Here is a 20,971-nt window from a genome sequence, read left to right on the forward strand (position 1 = left end):
CAACCCACCCAGATCCATTCCCCTACATTTACCCCTTCACCTAACACTATGGGCAATTTTGCATGGCCAATTCACCTAATCTGCACATTTTTGGATTATGGGAGGAAACCGGAGCACCCAGAGGAAACCCACGCAGACACGAGGAAAATGTGCAAACTCCACACAGAGAGTCACCTGAGGTGGGAATTGAACCCGGGTCTCTTGGGCTGTGAGGCAACAGTGCTAACCACTGTGCCACCCAGATTATATTCTCACAAATCATTATAAACATTTACACACAGTATTGCCAGTATACAGACCGCAAGATTACTCACACACAGTATTCACAATTCACAGTCCACAGGATTACTCAGACACTATATTCACAATCCTCAGGCCACAGGATAATTCGCACGCAGTATTGAACATTCTGAGGCCACATTATTTTTCACACACAGTATTGAACATTCACAGGCCACAGGATTACTCTCACACTGTATTCACAATCCTCAGGCCACTGGATTATCCACAGACAGTACTGACCATCCTCAGGACACACTAGTATTCACACACAATATTCAATATTCCCAGCCCACAGCATTATTCACACACAGTATTGATTGGAACACAGCCACAGGATTAATGAACACACTGTCTAAACCATTTACATGGTCACAGAATTACTTCCACACAATACTGACTGTCTTCAAGCCACAGGATTGTTCACACACAGTATTGAACATCCTGAGACCACAGGAGTATTCACACACTGTATTGAACATCCTCAGGCCACAGGATTATTCACACATAGTATTGACCAGCATACGGCCACAGGATTAATGAACACATGTCTTGACCATTTACAGGTCACAGAAATATTCGTACCCAGTATTGACCATCCTCAAGCCACAGGATTGTTCACGCTCAGTATTGACTGTCCTCAGAACACAGGATTATTCTCACACAGTATTGACCATCCTCAGGGCACAGGAGTAGTCACACACGCTATTGACCATCCTCAGGGCACATGATTATTTTCACACTGTATTGACCATCATCAGGCTACAGGAATATTCACTCACAGTATTGACAATTCTCAAATTACGGGATTGTTCACACACAGTATTGGCGATTCACAGGCCAGAGCATTATGCATACATGGTATTGATCATTCATTGTCAAAAGGATTATTCACACACAGTATTGAATTGAACATCCTCAGGCCAAAGGTTATTCACACACAGTATTGACTATTCGAAGGGCACAGGATTATTCATACACAGTATGGCTGTCCTCAGGCAACATAATTTTTCACACACTGTATTGACCATCCTCAGGCCACAGGATTATTCACTCACTGTATTGAACATCCTCGGGCAGCAGGATATTTAACACACAGTATTGACTATCCTTCGGCCCAACGGTTATTCACACACAGTCTTGACCACCATACGGCCACAGGATTAATGAACGCACTGTCTTGATCATTTACACATCACAGGATTATTTCCACACAGTATTGATGATTCTCAGGCCACAGCAATATTCTCACACAGTATTGACCATTCAAAGAGCACAGGATTATTCACGCACAGCATTGACTAGCACACGGCCACAGGATTAATGAATACTCTGTCTTCAACATTTGCAGGTCACAGGATTATTCCCACATAGTATTGACCAGCCTACGGCCACAGAATTAATGAACGCACTGTCTTGACCATTTACAGGTCACAGGATTATTCCCACACAGTATTGACCATCCTCAAGGAACAGGATTATTTACACATAGTATTGACCATCCTCAGGCCATGGATTATTCACACACAATATTGATGATTCATAGGCCACAGCATTATTCACACAGTGTATTGAGCATTCACAGTGCACAGGATTATTCACACACTGTATTCACAATTCTCAGGCCACAGGTTAATTCACACATGGCATTGACCATTCTCCGTCCACAGGATTTTTCACACATAGTATTGACCATTCTCAGGCCAGAGGACTATTCACACACCGTATTGACCAACCTCAGGCCACAGGATGATTCCCACAGAGTCTTGACCATTCACAGGCCGCAGGATTATTCCCACACAGCATTGACCATTCTCAGGCCACAGGATTATTCACACACAGTATTGACCGTCCTCAGTCAACAGGAATTTCCCCACACAGAATATGACCACACTCAGGCCACAGGATTATTCACACAAAGTATTGAACATCCACAGGCCACAGGATTATTCCCACACAGCATTGACCATTCTCAGGCCACAGGATTATTCCCATACATGAATGGCCATTCTCAGGCCACAGGGTTATTCACACACTGTATTGACCACCTTCAGGCTACAGGATTATTCCCACAGAGTATGGACCATTCTCAGGCCACAGGATTATTCACTCACTGTATTGAACATCCTTGGGCAGCAGGATATTTAACACACACAGTATTGACTATCCTTCGGCCCAACGGTTATTCCCACACAGTATTGTCCATTCTCAGTCCACAGGATTATTCACACACAGTATTGATCATTCACAGGGCACAGGATTATTCATACACGGTATTGACAAGCACATGGCACAGGATTAATGAACACTTTGTCTTGACCATTTATAGGTCACAGGATTGTTCCCACATAGTATTGACAGTCCTCAGGTCGCATGATTATTCACACTCAATATTGACCAGCCTACAGCCACAGAATTAATTAATACACTGTCTTGACCATTTACAGGTCACAGGATTATTCCCACACAGGATTGACCATCCTCAGGCCATGGATTATTCATACTCAGTATTGATAACCCTCAAGCCACAGGATTATTCCTACACAGTACTGATCATCCTCAGGCAACAGGATTAATTTCACACAGTATTGACCATTCTCAGGCCACAGGATTATTCACACACAGTATTGAACAACCTCAGGCCGCAGGATTATTCACACACAGTATTGACCATTCTCAAATCACAAGATTGTTCACACACGGTCTTGACCATTCACAGGCCACAGTAATATTTGCAAACAATATTGACATTGCACATGTCACAGATTATTAACACATAGTATTGACCACCCACAGCCCACAGGATTATTATCACACAGCATTGACCATCCACAGGCCACATTATTATTCACACAGTATCGACTATCCTTAGGCAAGGGGCTATTGACACACAGTATTGACAATTCACAGGCCACAGGATTATTCAAACACATTATTGACCATCCTCAAGCTGCGGGATTATGCACACAGTGTATTGACCATTCACAGTCCAAAGGATTATTCACACACAGAATTGACCATCCTTAGGCCAAGGATTATTCACATACAGTATTTACGATTCACGGGCCATTGGATTATTCCGACACAGTATTGACTGCCCTCAGTACACAGGATTATTCACACACAGTATTAAGCATTCACAGTGCACAGGATTATTCCCACACTGTATTCGCAATTCTCAGGCCACAGGTTAATTCACACACAGTATTGACCATCCTCAGGCCATGGATTATTCACACACAGTATTGAAAATCCTCAAGCCACAGGATTAGTCCTACACAGTATTAAACATCCTCAGGCCACAGGATTATTCACACACAGTATTGACCATCCTCAGGCCACACGAGTACTCAGATACAATATTCAACATTCTCAGCCGACAGGATTATTCCCACACAGTATTGCCTAGCATACGGACACAGAATTAATGAACAAACTGTATTGACCATTTGCAGGTCACAGGATTATTCACACCCAGCATTGACCATCCTCAGGCCACAGCATTATTCACACACAGCATTGTCCATCCACAGGCCACAGTATTATTTGCAATCAGTGTTGACCATGCACAGGTCACAGATTATTAACACTTAGTATTGACCATCCACAGCCCACAGGTTTATTATCACACAGCATTGAACATCCACAGGCCATATTATTATTCACACACAGTATTGCCCATCCTTCGGCAAAGGACTATTCAGACACAGTATTGATAATTCACAGGCCCCAGGATTATTCACATAGTATTTACCATCCTCAGGCCGCAGGATTATTCATACAGTGTATTTGCCATTCACAATTCAAAGGATTATTCACACACAGCATTGACCATTCTTTGGCCAAGGGTTATTCACACACTGTTTTGACAATTCGCAGGCCACAGGATCATGCACACACAGTATTGACAATCCTCCATCCACAGGATTACTCTCCCACAGTATTGACCATTCACAGTCCACAGCATTTTTCACATACAGTATTGACCATCCTCAGACCGCACGAGTTTTCACACACATCATTGATCATCTTCAGGCCACAGGATTACTCCCACACAGAATTGACTATCCGCAGGCCACAGATTATTAACAAACAGTATTGACCATCCACAGGCCACTGGATTATTAACACACAGCATTTACCATCCACAGGCCACATTATCATTCACCCACAGTATTGACAATCTTTAGACAAATGCTTAATCACACACAGTATTCAGCATTCACAGTGCACAGGATTATTAACACACTGTATTGACCATTCAAATTCCAAAGGATTATTCTCACACAATACTGACCACCCTCATTCCACAGGATTACTCAGCCACAGTGTTGATCATTCTCAGTCCACAGGATTTACCACACACCGTATTGATCACCCTAACCCACAGGATTATACACTAACTGTATTGACCAACCTCAGGCCACAGGATTATTCCCACACAGTATTGACCACGTTCAACCCTTGGGGTTATTCACACAACGTATTGAGCATTCACAGTGCACAGAATTATTCACACTCTACTGACCATCCTCAGTCCACGGGATTACTCACACACAGTATTGACCAGCATACGGCCACAGGATTATTCACACACAGTATTACCCATCTTTAGACAAAGGATTATTCACACACAGTATTGACGACTCATGGGCCACAGGATTATTGACACACTGTATTGACAATTCACATTCCAAAGGATTTTTCACACACAATATTGACCATCCTCGGTTCACAGGATTATTCACACACTGCATTGAAAAGACACAGGCCACAGGCTAGTTCACACAGAGTACTGACCAACTGCAGGCAACAGGATTAATTACACACGCTTTTCACCATTCTCAGGCCAAAGAATTATGCCCACACTGTATTGATCATTCTCAGGCTACGGGATTATTCACACACAGTATTGATCATTCTCAGTACACAGACTTATACACACACTGAACTGACCAATGTCAGGCCACAGGATTATTCACACATAGTATCGACCAACCTCAGGCCACAGGATTACTCCCACACATATTGACGATCCTCAGGCCAGAGGAATGTTCACACACAGTATTGACGATCCTTAGGCCACAGGATCATTCGCACACTGTATTGCCCAACCACAGGCCACAGGATTATTCACATACAATATTCAACATTCTCAGCCAACAGGATTATTCACACACAGCATTGACCGGCATATGGCCACAGGATTAATGAACACACTGTCTTGACCATTTACAGGTCAGAGGATTATTCCCACGCAGTATTGATCATTCTCAGACCACAGGATTATTCACATACAGTATTGAACATCCTCAGGGCACAGGATTATTCCCAACCTGTACTGACCATCCTCTTGCAACAGGACTTTTCACACACAGTATTGAACATCCTCAGGCCAAAGGATTATTCACACACATTATTGACCTTTCTCAGCCCAGAGGATTATGCACATACTATATTAAACATCCTCAAGCCACAGGGTTATTCTGACACTCTATTGACCATGCTCAGGCCACAGGATCATTCACACATAGTATTGATCATACTCAGGCCAAGGTATAGTCACACACTAATGAACATTCACATGCCAGAGTATTATTCACACACAGTATTGACCAACCTCAGGCCACAGGAGTATTCACACACAATATTCAATAGTCTCAGCCAGCAGGATTATTCACAAAGTATAGACCAGCCTACGGCCACAGGATTAATGCACACACTATCTTGATCATTTACAGGACACAGGATTATTACCACACAGTTTTATCCATCCTCAGGCCACAGGGGTATTCACAAAGTATTGAACATCATCAGGCCACAGGATTATTCCCATACAGTATTGACCATCCTCCGTCCACAGGATTACTCACACACAGTATTGATCATCCTCAGGTCAAGGGTTATTCACACACAGTATTGACCATTCACAGGCCAGAGGATTATTCGCACACAGTATTGATCATCCTAAGGCCATAAGATCATTCACACACTGTATTGACCAACACGAGGCCACAGGATTAATGAACACATTCTCTTTACCAATTAACAGGTCACAGGATTATTCCCACACAGTATTGTCAATCCTCAAACCACAGGATTACTCTGACACAGTATTGACCATTTACAGCCACAGGATTGTTCACACATCGTATTGATCATGCTCATGCCAAGGATTAGTCACACACAGTATTGACCATTCACAGGCCAGAGGATTATCACACATAGTATTGATCATGCTCAGGCCACAGTATCATTCACACACTGTATTGACCAACCTCAGGCCACAGGAGTATTCACACACAATATTCAATATTCTCAGCCAGCAGGATTATTCCCACACAGTATTGACCAGCATATGGCCACAGGATTAATGAACACACTATCTTGACCATTTACAGGTCACAGGATTATTCCCACACAGTATTGACGATTCTCAGGCCACAGGTTTATTCTCACACAGTATTGACCAACATACGGACACAGGATTAACAAACACACTGTCTTGACCAGTCACAGGGCACAGGATTATTCCCACACAGTATTGACCAGCATATGGCCACAGGATTAACGAACACACTGTCTTGACCATTCACAGGGCACATGATTAGTATTGACTATCCTCAAGCCACAGGATTGTTCACACACAGTATTGACCATTTTCAGGCAACAATATTTTTCACACATTGTATTCACCATCCTCCGGCCAGAGGATTATTCACATACAGCATTGAACATCTTCAGGCCACTGGATTATTCCCGCACACTATTGACCTTTCTCAGGCCACAGGATTATTCACACACATTATTGACCAGCATCAGGCCAGAGGATTATTCAACACAGTATTGATCATCCTCTGGCCACAGAACTATTTACACACAGTGTTGGCAGTACACAGGTCACAGGATTACTCACACACAGTATTCACAATCCTCAGACCACTGGATTATTCTCACACAGTATTGACTATTCTTAGGCCAAAGGGTTATTCCAACACAGTATTGGCCATTCTCAATCCACATGATTATTTGCACACAGTATTGACTACCCTCAGGCGACTGGATTATTAACACATAGTATTGACCATCCACGGCTCACAGGATTATTATCACACAGCATTGACAATCCACAGTCCACATTATCATTCACACACAGTATTGCCCATCTTTATGCAAAGACTTATTCACACAGTATTTATGATTCACAGGCCACAGGATTAGTGACACACAGTATTGACTGGCCTCAGTCCACAGGATTATTCACACACGGTATTGAGCATACACATGGTAGTGAACATTCACAGTGCACAGGATTATTCACACACTGCATTGACCATTCACAGGCCAAAGGGTTATTCCCACACAGTATTGATCATCCTCAGGCCACAGGATTATTTCACACAGTGTTGACCATTCACAGGCCATTGTCTTATTCACACACAGTATTGTCCATCCTCAGGCCAAAGGATTATTCACACACTGTATTGACGATCCACAGGCCACGGGATTATTCACACACAGTATTGACCATTCACAGGCCACTGTCTTATTCACACACAGAATTGGTCATCCTCAGGCCAAATGCTTATTTACAATCAATATTGACCATGCACAGGCCACAGGATTACTCACACATAGTATTGACCATTCACAGGCTACAGGATTATGATCACACTGCATTGACCATCCACAGGCCACAGGATTATTCACACTGTGCATTGACCATTTACAGTCCAAAGGATTATTCACACACAGTATTGACCATCCTTAGGCCAATGGTTATTCACACACAGTATTTACGATTCACAGGCCATAGGGTTATTTACACACAATATTGACTGCCCTCAGGCCACAGGATTATTCACACTCTGTGTTGAGTATTCACAGTGTACAGGATTATTCACACACAGTACTGAACTACCTCAGGCAACAGGATTAATTACACAAAGTTTTGACCATCCTCTGGCCAATGGTTCTTCGCACACAGTATTGACCATCCTCAGGCCAAGGGTTATTCACACACAGTATTGACTATTCACAGGCCAGAGGATCATTCACAAACTGTGTTGACCAATCTCAAGCCACAGGGGTATTCACACACAATATTCAACATTCTGAGCCCACACGATTATGCACACACAGTATTGACCAGCATGCGGCCACAGGATTATTCTCACACAGTATGGACCATTCTCAGGCCAAAGGATTATTCACACACAGAATTGATCATCCTCAGGCCACAGGATTATTCTCACATAGTATTGATCTTTCTCAGGCAACAGGATTATTCACACACAGTATTGAACATTCTCAAGCCGCAGGATTATTCTCACACAGATTGACTATCCTCAGGCCACGGGATTATTTACACACAGAACTGACCAACCGCAGACCACATGATTATTCTCGCACAGTATTGACCATCCTCTGGCCACAGGATTATTCACATACCATATTGTCCATCCACATGCCAAGGGTTATTCACACACAGTACTGACTACACAAAGTGAGAGCATTAGAGGTGCACGGAGGAGCAAACAGAGATGTGGAGTGTTGTTGCGACTGGAAAAGGGTCTGAAAAGGATTTTACACTGACAGGGTGGACTGTAGTTATTGTGAAAAACTACAGAAATAGTGATGATTGTACTGAGTGCAGGATGGGATTATTGAGATTCGGCATGTTATCAAGGCTGGAGCAATTTACAAATAGGAAGAATCATCAGTATTGGGGTAGGGTTCAAATTCATAGTGGGATTGTGGGCAGGGTTAAGGTTACAGAAATAAGAACTTTTCTGGGAATTACAAGCATTCAAGGCCCTGGCACAGATGAGTTGGACCGAAAGGTATATTTCCTTGCTGAATGACTCCATCCCATGACAAAAGTCAGTGTGATCGGGGGAAATATAGAACAGAAAGATCCCAGGATTTGAAATCATCTACTTGGGGGAAGCCTGCTTTCCCCTCTGTTGGACTCATCCTCACTAAGACAGGACAGGCCTGGATTGATAACTGTTAACTTCCTATATTGACATAGGAAGGCTCAATACAGCAAAGATGAAAGTAAACAAGAGAGTGGGGATTGAACCTGGGACCATCACACTCTGTGTTCACCCTTCAACTCTGTATCTATGTCAGGTCCTCCATACCAAAGAACGATCGCTGAAATGCTCTCTGCTCTGTTCACTGTGAGTGGTCCTATCTCGCTGCAGGATTTCTTGAAGGCTCCAGGTCTCCCTTCCCTCTGAATGAAATGTATCCCAATCTGCTTTGGGAGGTAAGGGAGGAGATTGCTGGGGCCCTGGTGGATATATTTAATACATTGCTGACCACAGATGAAATGCCGAATGACGGGAGGATAGCAAATGTGGTTCCTTTGTTCAAGAACGGCAGCAGGGATAGGCCAGGAAATTACAGAGCAGATAGGTCACCCCATTAGAGGAACGATGTGTAAGATTTGGAAAGGGTTCAGTGGAGATTTACTAGGATGTTACCTGGTAATGGAGGGAATGTGATATGAGGAACTTGGAAGCTGTTTTTGTTCAAGAGAAGACGTTTGAGATGAATTAATTGAGACATTAAGATAATCAGAAAGTGAAATGGATTGGACAGTGACAGCCTTTTCCCTCAGATGGCAATTTGAGGGGGGATTGCTTTAAATTGAGTGGTGAAAGATATATGACAGATGTCAGAGATAGTTTCTTTACTCAGAGTAGTAGGGGCATGGAACAAACTGCCTGCAACAGGAGTCGATCTGCTAATCTTAAGGGCATTTAAACGGTCATTGGATAGTCACATGGACGAGAATGGAATAGTGTTGGCTACTTGGGCTTCACATTGGTTCCACAGGTTGGCGCAACATCGAGAGCCGAAGGGCCTGTACTGTGCCGCCATGTTCTATGTTCTGGAGGGAATAAATATAAGGCGAGAGGGGAAAGACTTAAAAGGGATTGGAGGAGAAAAGTTTTCACACAGAGGATGGTGAGGTGGTAGAGAAAAGTACAATAACAACATGTAAAAAAAGATTTGGGCAGAAACATGGAGAGAAGAAGGTTTGAAGGGATTTGGGTCAAATGCAGGAAAACGCGAGTCGGTCAGGGACTCTGGTCAACATGGACTAGTTGGATCGAAGGAACTATTTTCGTGCTGCAAGACTCAGTCTCCTCCTCCAATAACTGGAGACAACAGAGATAAGGCATGTTGTTGACACTGAAGCAAGTTACAGCGATAGGGATAGTAATCTGGAATGCAGTACGTTTCAAATACGTGGAGTGACTATTGGGATAGGAGGAGGTTACAGAGATATGAACTGTTATCGGAGTTAAAAATTATTGAAGACACCGGTCCCCAAGACATGCCATAGGTGCAGTGTTGGAGTGTAGCAAGTTTTAGTACAACAGAACTTAAATGTAGGGGTGGGGATTGTGCGTGGGGTGGGCCTGTACTGTATTCCCCCTCCAGATCTGTATCGATGTCATGAATTGTTAACAGAGGTTTGCAGCCTTCTCATTCCTCTCTTCTCAGTTATCGAGACTGGATGAAGTTATCAATACTAAGGGTTGCAGAGTTAGTAAGGACTCTGCAGACTGGCCAAGGTTACAGGTAGACAGAGTTGGTGGGACTGGAAGAGGTGACAGTCCTCAATAGGATGGTACACATTCACGGATGATTTTAGTGACTGCAGGAGGTTACAGAGTTAAGAAGGCTAATAGTGATGGAAGGAGGTCACGGAGATAGATACGATTGCAGAGATTGGCCAAGGTTACAGATCTGGGGAACGGTCACGTGGCTTCATAATTTACACAAAGGGAGGATGGGCAGGAATGGCTGTGGGAGCTGGAGGGATTTATACAGATAAGGAGGTTTATAGGGGTGGTAGAAGGTTCATGGGAGTGAGGTGCTGTAGGATAGGAATGGAGGAGTGCTGTGGGGACTGGAGAAGTTTTCAGTGAGATCATATGATGGAAAGGCTTGAGGAAGGTACACAGATGGGGCGATTGGTGAGGGCTGGAGGATGTTAAAGAGACAGAGTGGGCTGTAGGTACTGGACATTTTGACAGAGATAAGGATAAGGTAGTGTTTGGGGATAATGACCATAATTCTGTCCGTTTTGAAGTCATGATGGAAAGAGCTAAGGATCATGCAGAAGTTTGGGGAATGCTACTTATCATTTCATTATCACTATCAGTGATCATTATTACTAGCATTAGATATGATTTGAAAAATATAGACTCAGAGGAACTATTTACAGTCGAGCCTACAATTGGAAAGAGGGAGTATTTTCAAGTGATACAGTGAGAATTCAGGGCAGCATGTACCATGAACAGTGAATGACAAAGGCACCAAGTTCAGCGAATACTGATCAAGTGATATTGTGAGTTTCGTAAAGAAAATACAGTGCAATAAAACCAGGTGAAGCCCTTCAACAACTATAGAGAGTGCAAGGGGGTCCTTAAAACTGAGGGGCACTCAATGGCCATGAAACCTCCTTGGCAGACACTAGTAAGGAAGAGCTACAAGATATTTTATGACGAGAGTCAGAGTAAGAAGATTCCCAGCTAAAGAGTGCGGTCTGTTGGAAACCAAAGGGACGATCTGCGCATGCAGCCAGAGGAAGTAGCTGAGGTCTTCAATGTATGCTTCCCATCTGTATTCACACAGAAGAAAGACACTGTAGCTGGGGATTTCAGTCGGGATGGTGAGACTCGAGAACATGTTAAGATCAGTAAGGAGGTATTAAATGCTTCCACAGGCATAAAGGGGGAGAAATCCCCAGTGTCCAATGAAATGTATTGCAGGCTGCAGTGGGAGGTAAGGGAGGAGATTGCTGGGGCCCTTTTGGATCTCTTTAATACTTTGCTGGTCACAGGGATATTGGGTAAAAATTGGGATCAATTCTCAGGGACAAGATGTATCAACATTGAAAAGGAAGGAATAGATTCAGGACAGATTTTGGAAAGGAAAATCCTGTCAGATGAATTCAATTGAGTTTTTTTGAAAAGTTATCTAAAAATATTTATGAGAGCAGTGCAGATGATGTGGTTATCATGGCGTTCGGTAAGGCCTTTGACAAGGTCTCAGTCAATATGTAAATGGCCCAACTGGAGAAAGGAGTGAAACCTGACCTCCCCTTGGGAAACAAGGTAGGGAATAGGACTGAGGTGTTAGTGAGGGAGCACTTTGGCAAAGTGACCACAATTCTATTAGTTTGAAAATAGCTTTGCTGAAAGACAGGCCTGGTCCAAAAGTTAAAGTTATAAAATGTGGCAAGACAAATCTTGATAGTATTAAACATGAACTTTTTTTAAAGTTGATTAGAGAGTCTATTTGCAGGTAAAGGGAATTCTGACAATTGGGAATATTTTAAATGTGAGATAAAAGGTCCGTTCAGCACCAGCATGTTCCTGTTTGTGTGCAGCTCAATGCTGACAGCTTTCGGAAACACTGGCTGTCGACTGAGACTCTGGTCAAGGAAAAGGGAGCACATGTTAGGTATAGCCAGCTGGATCAAGGGAATCCCTGAGAAGCATAGGGGCTGTAGGAATACTCTTTGGATGGAAATCAGGAATGCAGAAAGGGGACATGAAATAACTTTGGCAGATAAAGTTAAGGAGAATCCAAAGATATTCTACAAGTGTATTAAGAGCAAAAGAAGAGCTAGGGACAAAACCGATATCCTTAATGATCAACAAATCCAACGATGTGTGAAACTACATGATCCTAAACAAATATTTCACTTTGAAGCTTACTGTGGATAAGGCCTGGGGTGCTCAGGGAACTAAACATTGTTTGGCCAGAACCCTATTGGAATATTGTGGGTAATTCTGGTCTCAATGCCATCGGAAGGATGTTGTGGAACTTGAAAAGGTTCAGAAGAAATGAATAAGGTTGTTGCCAGGGTTGGAGGGTTTGCGCTACAGGGAAAAGCTGAATAGACTGGGATTATTTTCACTTTAACATGGGACGCTGAGGAGTTATCTTATAAAGGTTTCTTAAAATCATGATAAGCATGGATAGGGTCAATAGATAAGGACTTTCTCCGGTTGTGGGGGGGTGGGGGGTGAGTCCAAACCTACAAGACATAGCTTTAAGGTGAGAGGAAAAGATTTAGAAGGGACCAAAGGGACAGCTGTTTCCTGCAAAGGTTGGTATATGTATGATATAAACTGCCAGAAGAAATGATGGAGGCTGACAGAAATATATTTAGCAGGCATCTGGATGTGTATATAAATAGCAGGATTTTAGAGGGATATTGGCAACGTTCTGGCAAATGGGATGAAAAACGTCATGGAGGAGGTGGACCAAAGGGTCAGTTTCTGTGCTGTACATCTCGATGACTCCATGTCTTGAAATGAGTCCACAATATAGAAGAGGCGGTGTTGGAAGTTTAAAAACCTAGAGGTAGATAAATCCCCAGGACCTGATCAAGTGTATCTCAGAACATTGTGGGAAGCTGGGGAAGAAATTGTAGAGGCCTGAGCAGTGATATTTGTGGCATTCTGGGCAGTGATAGAGGTTTTCTGAGATTATAAAGGGATCTTGATGAAATGTGTGAATGGCTGAAAAACTGCAGATGGAGTTCAATTCGGGTAAATGCGAGGTAATGCATTTAGGTTACAACAAACAAGGGTCGAGCTTTCACAATTAATGGTAGGGTCTTCAGTAGTGTTGCACGCCTTGGGGTTCAGGTACGTAGTTCTTTGAAGTTTGCCACAAGGAGAGACAGGATGGTTATAAATGGTACTTGCCTTCATTGCTCAGTCATTCGAGTTTAGGAGTTTGGGAAGTCGTGTGTAGATTGTACAGGACATTGGTAAGGCCTGTTCTGGAATACTCTGCCCAGTTCTAGGAAGCTGGAGAGGGTTCAGATCACATTTACCGGGATGGCGATGGGTATAGAAGATTTCAGTTATAAAGGAAGGTTGTATAGTCTGGAGGTTGAGAGGTGAGCGTATAGAAATCTATAATGAGGGGTATAGATAGAGTTAATGTGACTTGTCTTTTCCCAACAGCAGGTCATTTTAGAACTAGGGGCTGCATTTCTTAAGGTTAGAAGGGAGAGATTTAAAATCAGAAAACATAAGGAGCCAACTGTTACAGAGTGCGTTTTGTGTGTGGAATGAAATTCTCAAAGAGGGGGTGAATGTGTGTACAATTACAATGCTTGAAGTATTAGTACAGGAATAGGAAAGGTTTGAAGGGATGTGATCCAGGAACAGGCAGGAGGATGAGGTTAGTTTAAGATTATGGTCGGGCATCAACCGAACAGTCAGTTTCCGTGCTGTATGACTGTCTGACTATGAAAATAATGTTGTGGCCTTATTTAAGAAAGACTGCAAGGGGAAGCCAAGGAACTGCAGACTGAGGAGACAGAAATCAAGGATGGGTAAGGTATTGGAGATCATTCTGAGACGTAGGATTTATATGCATTTGGAAAGACAGGATTGATTACACACAGTTAGAGTGGCTTTGTGCACAGGAAAACATGTCTCTCAAACTTGCCTGAGTTTGTTGAAGATGTAACCAAGATAATAGATGGAAGCAGAGCAATATACGTTATTCCTGGGTTCAGCAAGGCCTTTGACAGGGTTGAGCAGGGTACACTGGTTAGTAAGGTGAGATCACATGGGATCAGGGAGAGCGAGCCAACTGGATACACAGTGGTTTTGATAGGAGGAGGTAGAGGGTTGTTGTTCAGATTGGAGGCCTCTGACCAGCAGTGTGCTGTAAGGATTGGTGCTGGGGCCACTGATGTGCATCATTTATATAGAGAATCAGGGTAAAAATATAGGAGTCACTGTTAGTATGTTTGCGGATACCAAAATTAGTGGAAGAGTGGGCAGGGAATGTAGTTATCAAAGGGGATGTTAATCAACTGGGCCAGTGGGCCAAGTAATGAAAGACGGAGTTTAATTCAGGTGTTGGATTTAGTTAAGACAAACCAGGGAGGACTAGCACAGGTAATGGTTTGGCCCTGGACAGTGTTGTCGATCAGAGAGAGACCAAGGGGTGCAGTTACACTGTTTTGGAATGGAATCACAGGGGGACAGGGTGGGGAAAGCAGCATTTGGCACACTTGTCTTCATTGGTCAGAGCATTGAGTACATGAGTTGGAGATATTTGTAACATTATCGTCAATATTTCTACTGGGCAGAGGAGACCATGGGGCGGAAATGTGTTGCTGGAGGAGCGCAGCAGGTCAGGCAGCATCTAGGGAACAGGAGAATCGACGTTTCGGGCATTAGCCCTTCTTCAGGAATGAGGAAAGTTTGTCCAGCAGGCTAAGATAAAAGATAGGGAGGAGGGACTTGGGGGAGGGGCGTCGGAAATGTGATAGGTGGAAAAAGGTCAAGGTGAGGGTGATAGGACAGATTGGGGTGGGGGCGGAGAGGTCGGGAAGAAGATTGCAGGTTAGGGAGGCGATGCTGAATTTGATGGATTTGACTGAGACAGACTGGGGGGAGGGGAAATGAGGAAACTGGTGAAATCCGAGTTCATCCCTTGTGGTTGGAGGGTTCCTAGCCGGAAGATGAGGCGTTCTTCCTCCAACCGTCGTTTCGCTGTGGTCTGACGATGGAGGAGTCCAAAGACCTGCATATCCTTGGTGGAGTGGGAGGGGGAATTGAAATGTTGAGCTACAGGGTGGTTGGGTTGGTTGGTCCGGGTGTCCCAGAGGTGTTCTCTGAAACGCTCCGCAAGTAGGCGGCCTGTCTCCCCAATATAGAGGAGGCCACATCGGGTACAGAGGATGCAATAGATGATATGTGTGGAGGTACAGGTGAATCTGTGGCGGATATGGAAGTTTCCTTTGGAGCCTTGGAGGGAGGTGAGAGGGGAGGTGTGGGCGCAAGTCTTGCACCTCCTGCGGTTGCAGGGGAAGGTGCCGGGAGTGGAGGTTGGGTTGGTGGGGGGTGTGGATCTGACGAGGGAGTCACGGAGGGAGTGGTCTTTACGGAATGCTGATAGGGGAGGGGAGGGAAATATATCCTTGGTGGTGGGGTCCCTTTGGAGGTGGCAGAAATGACGGCGGATGATGCGCTGTACATGGAGGTTAGTGGGGTGGTAGGTGAGGACCAGTGGGGTTCTGTCCTGGTGGCGGTTGGAGGGGCGGGGTTCAAGGGCAGAGGATCGGGAAGTGGAAGAGATGCGGTGGAGGGCATCGTCGATCACGTCGGGGGGGAAATTGCGGTCCTTGAAGAAGGAGGCCATCTGGGATGTGCGTTTTTGGAACTGGTCCTCCTGGGAGCAGATGCGGCGGAGTCGAAGGAATTGGGAGAATGGGATGGCGTTTTTGCAGGGGGCAGGATGGGAGGAGGTGTAGTCCAGGTAGCTGTGGGAGTCGGTCGGTTTGTAGTAGATGTCCGTGTTGATCCGGTCGCCTGAGATGGAAATAGAAAGGTCGAGGAAGGGGAGGGAGGAATCTGAGACTGTCCAGGTGAATTTGAGGTCGGGGTGGAAGGTGTTGGTGAAGTGGATGAACTGTTCAACCTCCTCGTGGGAGCACGAGGCGGCGCCCATACAGTCATCGATGTAGCGGAGGAAAAGGTGGGGGGTGGGGCCAGTGTAGTTGCGGAAGATGGATTGTTCCACATATCCTACGAAGAGGCAGGCATAGCTGGGGCCCATGCGGGTGCCCATGGCTACTCCTTTCGTTTGGAGGAAGTGGGAGGATTGGAAAGAGAAGTTGTTTAGGGTGAGGACCAGTTCAGTCAGTCAAAGGAGGGTGTCAGTGGAAGGGTACTGGTCGGTACGGCGGGAAAGGAAGAAGCGGAGGGCTTTGAGTCCTTCGTGATGGGGGATGGAGGTGTACAGGGACTGGATGTCCATGGTGAAAATAAGGCGTTGGGGACCGGGGAAGCGAAAATCATGGAGCAGGTGGAGGGCGTGGGTGGTGTCCCGAACGTAGGTGGGGAGTTCTTGGACTAAGGGGGACAGGACGGTGTCAAGGTAGGCGGAGATGAGTTCGGTGGGGCAGGAGCAGGCGGAGACAATGGGTCGGCCGGGGCAGTCAGGTTTGTGGATTTTGGGCAGGAGGTAGAAGCGGGAGGTGCGGGGTTGTGGGACTATGAGGTTGGAGGCGGTGGATGGGAGGTCCCCTGAGGTGATGAGGTTATGGATGGTCTGGGAGATGATGGTTTGGTGGTGGTTGGATTGGGGTCATGGTCAAGGGGGCAGTAGGAGGAGGTATCTGCGAGCTGGCGTTTGGCCTCAGCGGTGTAGAGGTCGGTGCGCCAAACTACTACCGCGCCTCCCTTGTCTGCTGGTTTGATAGTGAGGTTGGGGTTGCAACGGAGGGAGTGGAGGGCTGCGCGTTCCGAAGGTGAGAGGTTGGAGTGGGTGAGAGGGGTGGGGGTGTTCAGGTGGCGGTTAATATCACGGCGGCAGTTGGATATGAACAGGTCGAGGGCAGGTAGGAGGCCAGCACGGGGTGTCCAGGTGCCCTACCTGCCCTCGTCCTGTTCATATCCAACTGCCGCCGTGATATTAACCGCCACCTGAACACCCCCACCCCTCTCACCCACTCCAACCTCTCACCTTCGGAACGCGCAGCCCTCCACTCCCTCCGTTGCAACCCCAACCTCACTATCAAACCAGCAGACAAGGGAGGCGCGGTAGTAGTTTGGTGCACCGACCTCTACACCGCTGAGGCCAAATGCCAGCTCGCAGATACCTCCTCCTACTGCCCCCTTGACCATGACCCCACCCCCCACCACCAAGCCATCATCTCCCAGACCGTCCATAACCTCATCACCTCGGGTGATCTCCCATCCACCGCCTCCAACCTCATAGTCCCACAACCCCGCACCTCCCGTTTCTACCTCCTGCCCAAAATCCACAAACCTGACTGCCCCGGCCGACCCATTGTCTCCGCCTGCTCCTGCCCAACCGAACTCATCTCCGCCTACCTTGACACCGTCCTGTCCCCCTTAGTCCAAGAACTCCCCACCTACGTTCGGGACACCACCCACGCCCTCCACCTGCTCCATGATTTTCGCTTCCCCGGTCCACAATGCCTTTTTTTCACCATGGACATCCAGTCCCTGTACACCTCCATCCCCCATCACGAAGGACTCAAAGCCCTCCGCTTCTTCCTTTCCCGCCATACCGACCAGTACCCTTCCACTGACACCCTCCTTCGACTGACCGAACTGGTCCTCACCCTGAACAACTTCTCTTTCCAATCCTCCCACTTCCTCCAAACGAAAGGAGTAGCCATGGGCACCCGCATGGGCCCCAGCTATGCCTGCCTCTTCGTAGGGTATGTGGAACAATCCATCTTCCGCAACTACACTGGCCCCACCCCCCACCTTTTCCTCCGCTACATCAATGACTGTATCGGCGCCGCCTCGTGCTCCCACGAGGAGGTGGAACAGTTCATCCACTTCACCAACACCTTCCACCCCGACCTCAAATTCACCTGGACAGTCTCAGATTCCTCCCTCCCCTTCCTCGACCTTTCTATTTCCATCTCAGGCGACCGGATCAACACGGACATCTACTCCAACCGACCGACTCCCACAGCTACCTGGACTACACCTCCTCCCATCCTGCCCCCTGCAAAAACGCCATCCCATTCTCCCAATTCCTTCGACTCCGCCGCATCTGCTCCCAGGAGGACCAGTTCCAAAAACGCACATCCCAGATGGCCTCCTTCTTCAAGGACCGCAATTTCCCCCCCGACGTGATCGACGATGCCCTCCACCGCATCTCTTCCACTTCCCGATCCTCTGCCCTTGAACCCCGCCCCTCCAACCGCCACCAGGACAGAACCCCACTGGTCCTCACCTACCACCCCACTAACCTCCATGTACAGCGCATCATCCGCCGTCATTTCTGCCACCTCCAAAGTGACCCCACCACCAAGGATATATTTCCCTCCCCTCCCCTATCAGCATTCCGTAAAGACCACTCCCTCCGTGACTCCCTCGTCAGATCCACACCCCCCACCAACCCAACCTCCACTCCCGGCACCTTCCCCTGCAACCGCAGGAGGTGCAAGACTTGCGCCCACACCTCCCCTCTCACCTCCCTCCAAGGCCCCAAAGGAAACTTCCATATCCGCCACAGATTCACCTGTACCTCCACATATATCATCTATTGCATCCTCTGTACCCGATGTGGCCTCCTCTATATTGGGGAGACAGGCCGCCTACTTGCGGAGCGTTTCAGAGAACACCTCTGGGACACCCGGACCAACCAACCCAACCACCCTGTAGCTCAACATTTCAATTTCCCCTCCCACTCCACCAAGGATATGCAGGTCTTTGGACTCCTCCATCGTCAGACCACAGCGAAACGACGGTTGGAGGAAGAACGCCTCATCTTCCGGCTAGGAACCCTCCAACCACAAGGGATGAACTCGGATTTCACCAGTTTCCTCATTTCCCCTCCCCCCAGTCTGTCTCAGTCAAATCCATCAAATTCAGCACCGCCTCCCTAACCTGCAATCTTCTTCCCGACCTCTCCGCCCCCACCCCAATCTATCCTATCACCCTCACCTTGACCTTTTTCCACCTATCACATTTCCGACGCCCCTCCCCCAAGTCCCTCCTCCCTATCTTTTATCTTAGCCTGCTGGACAAACTTTCCTCATTCCTGAAGAAGGGCTAATGCCCGAAACGTCGATTCTCCTGTTCCCTAGATGCTGCCTGACCTGCTGCGCTTCTCCAGCAACACATTTCCATCTCTGATCTCCAGCATCTGCAGACCTCATTTTCTCTTCAAAGAGACCATGGGGTGGCCTTATAAAGGTTTATGAAACCATGTAGGGCCTAAGTAAGGTGAAAAGCCAAGGGTAGGTGAGTCCAAAGCTAGAGGCATAAACGTGAGGTGAGAGAGCAAGGATTTAAAGAGGGAGCTGAGGGGAAATATTTTCCACAGAGGATGGTGCATAGACAGAATGGACTGCCAGAGGAAATGGTAAAAACAAGTACAATTACAACATTGAAAAGATACTTGGGCAGGTACATGGAGAGGAGAAGGTTGGACGGGGTAATGGGCCAAACACAGGCAAATGCAACTCATTCTGTTTAGGAAACCTCAAACAAAGAGTCATGCAGCACAGAAACAGACCCGATGTCTCCAGTTGTTGGAGGAGGAGACTGTCGAGACAAGGCATGTTGTAGAGACTGAAGCAAGTTACAGCGATATGGATGGTCGTCTGGACTGGAGGTTTCAAATATGTCAATTAATTGGTAAGAGGGGAGGAGATGACAGAGATAGGAACTATTATAGGAGTTAGAATGATTGAAGACACTGGTCCACAAGATGACCCATAGATACAATGTTGGTGAGGGAATAGAGAACAGAAAGATCCCAGGCAGCATTACCACTATCTCATGTGAGGCCTGCATTCCCCTCTGTTGTCCTGGTGGTCATCCAGACAGCACACGCCTGGATTGAAAACTGGGAACTCCCGATGCTGTCTCAGTACAACAAAACTTAAAGTAGGGGTGGTGACTGAGCCTGGGGTGTGCCTGTACTGTGCTCCCCCTCTAGCACTATGTCTATGTCATGTCTTGTTAGCTGATGTTTGGAGCCCTCTCATTGCTCTCTGCTCTGTGCACTGTGAGTGATCTTACCTGGCAGCAAGATTTATTAAAGACTCCCGACCTCCCTGACCTTCGTCTCTCTGGCTGACCAACCATCGTCCCAACCAGCAGTTGGCAAGTCTATTGAGTCAGGAACTCCCTGA

General features: G+C 46.4%; 1 long non-coding RNA gene across 3 annotated transcripts in view; it reads right to left on the reverse strand.

Moving 5' to 3' along the window:
* LOC148139494 (uncharacterized) overlaps nucleotides 1-20,971 on the reverse strand; it is a 1,679,690-nt gene that overhangs the window by 534,902 nt on the left and 1,123,817 nt on the right. The window lies entirely within an intron of this gene.

This window comes from Chiloscyllium plagiosum, unplaced genomic scaffold (genome assembly GCF_037043375.1).
Source record: "Chiloscyllium plagiosum isolate Xiang-an unplaced genomic scaffold, Cpla_swu_hap1 HiC_scaffold_38, whole genome shotgun sequence".
Classification (NCBI taxonomy): Eukaryota; Metazoa; Chordata; class Chondrichthyes; order Orectolobiformes; family Hemiscylliidae; genus Chiloscyllium; species Chiloscyllium plagiosum.